The 7,983-nt window shown below is 35.4% G+C and overlaps 1 long non-coding RNA gene across 1 annotated transcript; it reads right to left on the bottom strand.

Moving 5' to 3' along the window:
• Window positions 1-5,442: 5,442 nt before the first annotated feature.
• On the bottom strand, window positions 5,443-7,662 carry LOC113337749. Its single transcript, XR_003354410.1, has 5 exons — window positions 7,646-7,662; window positions 7,490-7,544; window positions 6,659-6,721; window positions 6,008-6,070; window positions 5,443-5,650 (listed from the first exon to the last, which is right to left on the bottom strand). It is a non-coding gene; the product is annotated as an uncharacterized LOC113337749 (long non-coding RNA).
• Window positions 7,663-7,983: the final 321 nt, after the last annotated feature.

Below are 7,983 nucleotides of genomic sequence, written 5' to 3'. Positions count from 1 at the left end.
TTTCCATCTAGGTGGTAACTTGTCAATCATTACATAAACTTGAAATTTTTCATCAGTTTTCATACCTTCGGCCACAATTTCGTGGTAAATTTTTTGAAGTTCATGAGACTGTGCAACAACTGATCTGTCATCCACCATTTGGTATATCACATACCGGCTCACAACATATTTCTTTGAACACCTTCCTCGGTGTCATATTTTTTCTGTAATGCATCCCATACATCTTTAGCAGTTTAAAAAGTTGAATAACACTCATATAAATCGTCAGATAATGCATTAAGAATGTAGTTTTTGCAATCAAAGTCATTATCGACCCATTTGTCAATGGCCTTTTGTTTCTCCTCAGGAGTTTGAGAAACAACTTCTTCGACACCACCGGTAGGAGGTGGATCTGTAGCAGCACCACCAGCACCAGCAGCAGCAGTCTTATCAGCAGCAGGTTCCAGGATGAACACTCGACACAATCATATGCAGCTTCATCAGTTTGAGATAAAGGAGCATCTTCAGCTTCCATCTTCTGAAATGCAACCCTTCAAATTTGAAAGGCTTGTTGGTATCATCAACGCTCTTCTTTTCAACCTACATAGCAAAATTAATACCTTAAAATTGTTGGAAACAGTGAACAATAATGAAATGGAATCTCAAACAGCTGAGTCGCGGACTAGGTCGCTATCTTTAAGGTATTTCACGACTCTGCCTCTTGATTGTGCTAGTAGTCAAAAATGTCGAAAACCTATGGGATAAAAGAACTGATACTCTCTTTGTTCGATTTCACTGCGCCTTGAGAAATCGAACAAAATCTTACTCTGTCTATCACTTGCTCAGAATTCAATAGATGTAAAAACAACTTGTTTTCATCCTCTGCAAAAACTGGTCTTATATAACTAAAGAGAATCAATCAAAATTAATGAAAATAAAGCCTGAGTAACTGCCCTCATTAATCTTCCGTAACAGTCAGAAAACGGGCAGATTTTATTGCCAAAATTAAAGACAATTTATTAGAGAATTATAACCTTAAAACGTTTTTCAAAACCAAAAGTCAAATGTGCAAAAAATAGTTTTTTTTGAATCACAGACCTTCCAAGACCCCCAAGGCCCCAAGGCCCCGCTCTCCCGGATTTTATTAAATACATATAAATATATAATTATACTTAGTCAAATGCATGGGGTGAGACTCGAACCGAAGTATATAGTATGGGAGCCCAAAACAGTACCACCACACTACCTCTCTATGTTTGGTATAAAATTACAAAACTATGTTTTTAAATATATACCCCAAAAATCCCCCACTTATATTTCAAAAAACATTGAGCAAATGATGTATAGTTATGCATCTGCAGAGGTGCCTTTCGACTTGAACCTCTGCATAGTGTTAAACTTTCTAATTACTAGGTGACTAGAGTGAATTACGTCTTGAACTCTAACTAATATTAGATTATTTAACACGCACAATTATATCTAGAGTAAAGTCCTTAAGTTCGCACATTTAGGCCATGCGCTTATCCCTTTTTTTAACAAATTATCTAGAGAAATTCCCAATTTCTCATAGAAGGCGGCCACACCTTCACATTCGCATAGGTGAGTCTATCAAGAATATTCCTGTGTATCCCACTCTAACTTAAGAGCTATAGACATCATTAAGAGTTAAAAAACTCAACCTGTTTCCTACTTCAGGATATCATGCTATGGGAATGCATGACTCTATTCTATCATTTTTAACTTCGTCTAGTCCCTTTGAACCTATTACTAGGTTTGGTATCCATTACAAATGACTCAACTTCTCACGGGAAAAAGTCTCATACTTTTAGAGATATTCCATACCTTTTCTCTTGCTAATCCTTTCGTCAAAGTATCATCTATATTTCATTCAGACCTTACATGATCTACTCTAACAACACCAGTTGTGAGAAATTCTCTAACTGTGTCGTGCTTTCGACGTATCTGTCGATTCTTACTGTTATTATAACAGTTCTCTACTACTCCGATAGTCGCGGTACTATCGCAGTGGATCAAAGTGTATGGTATCGGTTTTTCCATACTGGAATGTCTAACAACAGACTCTTCAGCCATCCTGCCTCTTCACTAGCTGCTGCTAGTTCCATCAATTCAGCCTCCCTCGTAGATTGGGCTATAATTGTCTGTTTCTTTGATCTCCAAGATACATCTCCCCCGGCAATTGTAAAAACATATCCACTGGTGGCCTTGGAATCATCTGAGAGAGTATTCCAATTAGCATCGCTAAATCCTTCAAGGACTACGGGATACCTCTTATAGTGTAATCCTAGGTTTGTGGTTCTTTTCAGATACCGCATAACCCTCTCAATAGCATCCCAGTGTTCCAAACTAGGATTACTGGTAAACCTGCACAGAACTCCCACTGCATATATGCAATGTCTGGTTTAGTACAATCAGTTGCATAACGCAGACTTCCAATTATACTAGCATATTCAGATTGTCTAACAATTTCTCCAGTATTCTTAAACAATTTCACACTAGGATCGAAAGGAGTACAAACAGGATTACAATCAAAATAATCATACTTCTTCAGAATTTTTTCAATGTAGTGAGATTGATCTAAAGTAATACCACTACTAGTTCTAGTTATTTTGATTCCCAAGATTACACTAGCTTCACCCAAATATTTCATGTCAAAATTCAAACTAAGCATGCTTTTAGTTTCATTGACAATATATAAATTGGAACCAAATATCAGCAAATCATCCACATACAAGCAAACAATCACACACACATCATTCTCAGATTTATAGTAGATGCATTTGTCACCCTCATTTATTCTGAAGTTATTTGAAGTCATTAAATTATCAAGTTTCTCACGCCTTTGTTTAGGAGCTTGTTTCAAACCATAAAGAGATTTTTCTAGCTTACATACTTTCTGTTCTTGTCCAGGAATTACAAAACCTTCAGGTTGTTCCATGTAAATTTCCTCTTCTAGTTCACCATTCAAAAAAGCAGTTTTAACATCCATTTGATGAATAACAAGATTATGAGCAGCGGCAACAGCAATCAAAACACATATAGATGTTAATATAGTAACAGGAGAATAAGTATCAAAAAAGTCTACGTTCTCACGTTGTCTAAATCCTTTAGCAACCAGTCTAGCCTTGTGCTTATCTATTGTTCCATCAGGTTTGAGTTTCCTTTTCAAAACCCATTTACAACCTATAGGCTTACAACCAGGTGATAAATATACTATACGCCAAGTTCCATTAGACATATGAGAATCCCATTCATTATCTACAGATTCTTGCCATAAACTAGACTCTACAGAACTAAACGCCTCTCGTAAATTAGAAGGTTCTTCCTCTATAGCGTAAAATTCAAAATCAGGATTTTTATCTTTTGTCTCAGTCCTAGCTCTTTTACTGCATCTAGGTTCAATTTCAGTGCTAGTTCCTTCACTTCTAGGTTCTTCTAATCTAGGTTCAGAATTAGCACTAGGTAGAATACTAGGTATTGAACCCCCACTATTACCCCAACTATTGCTAGATTTAAAAGGAAATCTCTCTTCAAAGAAATCAACATCAATAGATTCAATAATGACCTTATTATTAATATCAAAGAACATATAATCTTTACTGTTTTGAGCATAACCAATAAAAACACATTCATAAGCTCTAGTTTCTAACTTATGTCTTTTAGGATCAGGTTTTCTTACAAAAGCTAAACAACCCCAAACTCTAAAATAAGAGACATTAGGTTTTCTATTTCTCCAAAGTTCATAAGGAGATATCATGGTTTTATTATTAGGAATGCGTTTCAAAACATGGCAAACAGTTAACAAACATTCACCCCACCAATGAGAAGCAGCACCATAACTAAGCAAACAAGCAACAGTCAATTCAGTAAGAGTACGATTCTTTCTTTCAGCTTTCCCATTCATTTGAGGATTATATGGTGAAGTTCTTTCATGTATAATACCATTAGTTTGATAAATTTCAGTAAAAGGAGCAAAATCATATTCAGTACCTCTATCACTACGAAATCTCTTATTTTTCCTACCAAATTGATTTTCAATTTCAGCAATAAAAATCTTAAACTTTTCAATAGCTTCGTTCTTATGGCTCAAAAAATAAACATAAGTATAATTAGAACAATCATCAATGAACGTCATGATATACCTCTTGCCATTTCTAGTTAGGATACCTTCATATTCACATAAATCAGAATGTATTAAGTCTAGTGGTTTTGATTCTCTTACAACAGATTTATGTGAAGTCTTGGTTATTTTTGCTTGACTACAGTATTCACATTTCTCAAAATCATTTTTAGAAAATTCAGGGAGGACACCTAACTCGATCGTGTCGTGTGCAAAAATTTATACGTCGTATTTTGTTTAAATGACCAGAAGGACGATGATGATCCGTCTTAAATCTACAAATGCATTACATATAGACGATGTTGCTTCAGCAAAAATATTCCTTTTTGAATCCCAAAATGCAAAAGGAAGACATTTGTTCTTCAGTTGATTTTACAATACATGATGTGGCTAGATTTATAGCTGACAAATATCCAGAATTTCAATTACCAACTGAGTAGTTCTCTTTACTTCTTCTTTTTCACCATTTGTTTTTTTTTATATTCTACTTTGGGTGCTAAGTTTACTGTTTTTACTGAACCATCGTCGGTTTACTAAAGGAAATTGAGGAAGAAAAACCAGTTCATCTTTCCTCAGATAAGCTGTTCAGTATGGAATTCAAATCAATCTTTTTTAAAAAATAAGATTTAATATAGAAACCAAAGTGCCAAATCTATCACTGATGATAATTGTGAAATGTGTGTATGATTTAACAAATGGGGGACTATCAATTGAAGACCAAAGATCACTTAGTTGTCTTTGATCCTCAAAGAAAGTTTCTTTTCTATTTAGGAAGTACCTGAACAATTGGTCTCATGGACAGTGTCTTAATCTTTAAAATGATTTCTAAGGTTGACCAAGAGACTAAAAGTGGTGTTGCCTATGGTTATCTCCAGCCAACAATCAGTATTCTAAAAAGTTATCAAATCTTCCATAGTGGACTGCTTAGGTTTGCGAATCAAGAGTGCTAAACCTGGTTTGGTTCACATAATTGATTTCGCAGAAACCTTTCATCAGGTTTCTTGGGATTTTCTCTACAAAGAAGAACAACACAAAAAGCCACGGTATGTTGGGGTAATTCGAGATTGACCCAACTACCAGTCATTTTTCCTATTTAAAGCCTGGTCCACCAACTTGGATAACATGCTAAGGCTCCTACTCGGAGGCCCTGCAAATCCTATAACTTATAGTATAAGCAAATGTAGGGAGATGCTTCAGATGTTAAAAAGATGAGGAGAAGGGTCTCCGGTCTTTGGTTTTCATACTGAATTCAATAACAATTGCTCAAACAAAATAAATAAAAAGCACCCCTAGAATTTTTTTATATCCGATGACATCTGTGATGTTCAATTTCGTATGAGGTTGCTTATAACATGTTTTAGCATTCATAACTAAAATAAAAAGTTATTCCACAAACTCGCATAAGTAATTACAGTAGTTAAGATCAGCCATCCAATTAACACATATGACATACCCATTTATAGAACAACCATCAACCATCTGATTTACTTGCTGCAGGTTTTGGAGCCACCTGTGTACTCTTCATGCTTCTTGCTGCACATAAATACCATTAGATCAGAGAATCAATTAATCTGAATTTTTTTTTTACAATTTATTCTCTAAACAGAAAATGTAGATGTTCAGATACTGGTGTACAAAATTCACTTTCAAACATGTTTTCCGTTCAAGAGTAATAACTCAAGAATTGCATAATCTATACGTCCAGATACACATCCAACCATGTTTCACAAACTAGATAAAGGCTGTAATCCATTACACATTCTATTGAAGCTTCAATACTTGGTTCTGAAAATTGAAATGCACTACACCATACATTTTGAGCAAAAGCAAAGTAGAGCCATGATTGAATGATTGATGCTAGTGAATGATTAATATGTTATAATAGATTACCATCTGATTTACTTTCTGTAGGCGTTGATGTCATCGTTGGACCTCCGATGTTTCCTGATGCACCTAAAGACCATGACATTTATTACAGATTTGACATATCTGACAGGCACAAGCAATTTCACAAGTAACTACAATAATTAAGGTTAACACATACCATTTCTAACACAAACATCAACTCAGAATTAGTATGTTACAGATTAGTCTTTTGAAGAAGTACTTACAGGTGGATAAAGGGAAGAGTGGTGCTATACAAGCAATATGGTTTAATTGTGCCTTTAATACTATGACAGAGCTATGGCATACGAGGAATAAAGTGATATATGAGGATGAAATGCCAAACGTAATTAAGTTCAAACAGAGGTACTACTTTCAAGAGGTATTAAATCACACATCACTTCAAGAACAGATGGAGCTGGATACTTGGATCGTATTAATTTCCCTGACCAAATGGCAAAGAAAGGAGTGCTACTTTCAAGAGGTATTGTCCTGTACTATGAAGGAAAACCATATTTTCTGGGAGGAATGAAATATGAGCAGGGAGTAAAGCTTATGGCTCTCTAGCCTTTTTTGTATAACTTTGGTTTTACTTTGAGTAATACAATTTCATGATTTAGAAAGAAAAAAAAAAGTATGTTGCAGAACATCACTTACAATCTGATTTAGATTCTGCAGGCTTTGGACTTATCTTTGGACCTCCAATGTTTCCTGCTGCACCTAAAGACAATGACATTTATTACAGTTTTAAACATATAAATCATTTTTGTAATAAAACAAACGTATGATAGGCATTGCAGTAGTAACAATGAAGGTTTGCAAAGCATAAAAAAAGTAACAAATGGAAGTTAAAAGAGCTGAAGTCTAAGCTAATCAGGGGTACAGGTGAAGCATGCTCGGAAAGTTCATCATAAATCGGCCGAACATTTCCAGTCACATGAGGCAAAGGATGAGCTACATGAACGAGGTTTTCTTTGCAAACTTGAATTCCCCATTGATTTCTGCACCAGAAGAGGAAAGGTTGCCATTTTGGTTTTGGCCCATTTCTACTTATCCTGAAATTTCTCTGAAGCTCTTCAGATTGTACAATGAGATAGAGAAAGTTTGAAAATTGTAGATTAGAGAAGAATCCATTTATGTCAGAACGAAGATCCTTTTAAACCTAAACAAGAAAATACCCTCTGTTTATCCGATTCGCACAAGGCGATACACCACCAACCAAACTAGAATTTTGCATCAAATTTTAAGTATTAAATCAAAACCTATATCACATCTATGCATGTTTTGGGCATATTCGGCCATTCCAACTGGTCGTACAATTCCAGGTTTGACGTGATAGTGTGGGTTTGAGACAAAAATAAAAATATAACACCATTCCGATGTAGCTGTGTCGTAGTTTATATGACATGTTATAGCATAGATAACTCAAATTAACTTTTACCAGTAAATAAAAAGCTACCCACAAATTTGCAAAGTAATTACACTTACCATTTGATTTACTTTCAGATTTAGTATCCATCTCCTCGGATGCTTCCTCATCTTCCTGATTAATAAGAACATAAGATTTGTTACGAATTTAACCAGATTTTATTAGCAGACAACATAAAATTGAACTCTGGAATGATGAGGGAGCAGAAAAGTTACCTTAGGATTACCAGCAATTACGGATATTTCATCACATCACCTGGAATCAACTCGATTACTGTGACTCCGGAGACTGTAGCCAAAGTAGCCGTAACCCCAAGCCACTTGGCATATCTGTTCGTACGAGAGTTGGATTCTTTAGCGAGCTCTTGAAGAGCTACCATTGTTCCTCTCGAGTGAGATTGGGTCTCCTTCAAAGTGGAGTTCATCTCCTTCAGCTCTTTAATCACATATTTAGACGATGGAACCCCAACAAGAATAATGGGTTTGTTTCTATTACTACCTCCTGGGTAGCTCCTAGAGTGGAATCTAGCATTTGTGATAGATCTAGAAGAGAA

This window comes from Papaver somniferum, unplaced genomic scaffold (genome assembly GCF_003573695.1).
Source record: "Papaver somniferum cultivar HN1 unplaced genomic scaffold, ASM357369v1 unplaced-scaffold_179, whole genome shotgun sequence".
NCBI lineage: Eukaryota > Viridiplantae > Streptophyta > Magnoliopsida > Ranunculales > Papaveraceae > Papaver > Papaver somniferum.
The sequence above is the reverse complement of the archived record's forward strand: the minus strand, read 5'-3'. Positions and strand labels throughout refer to the sequence as shown.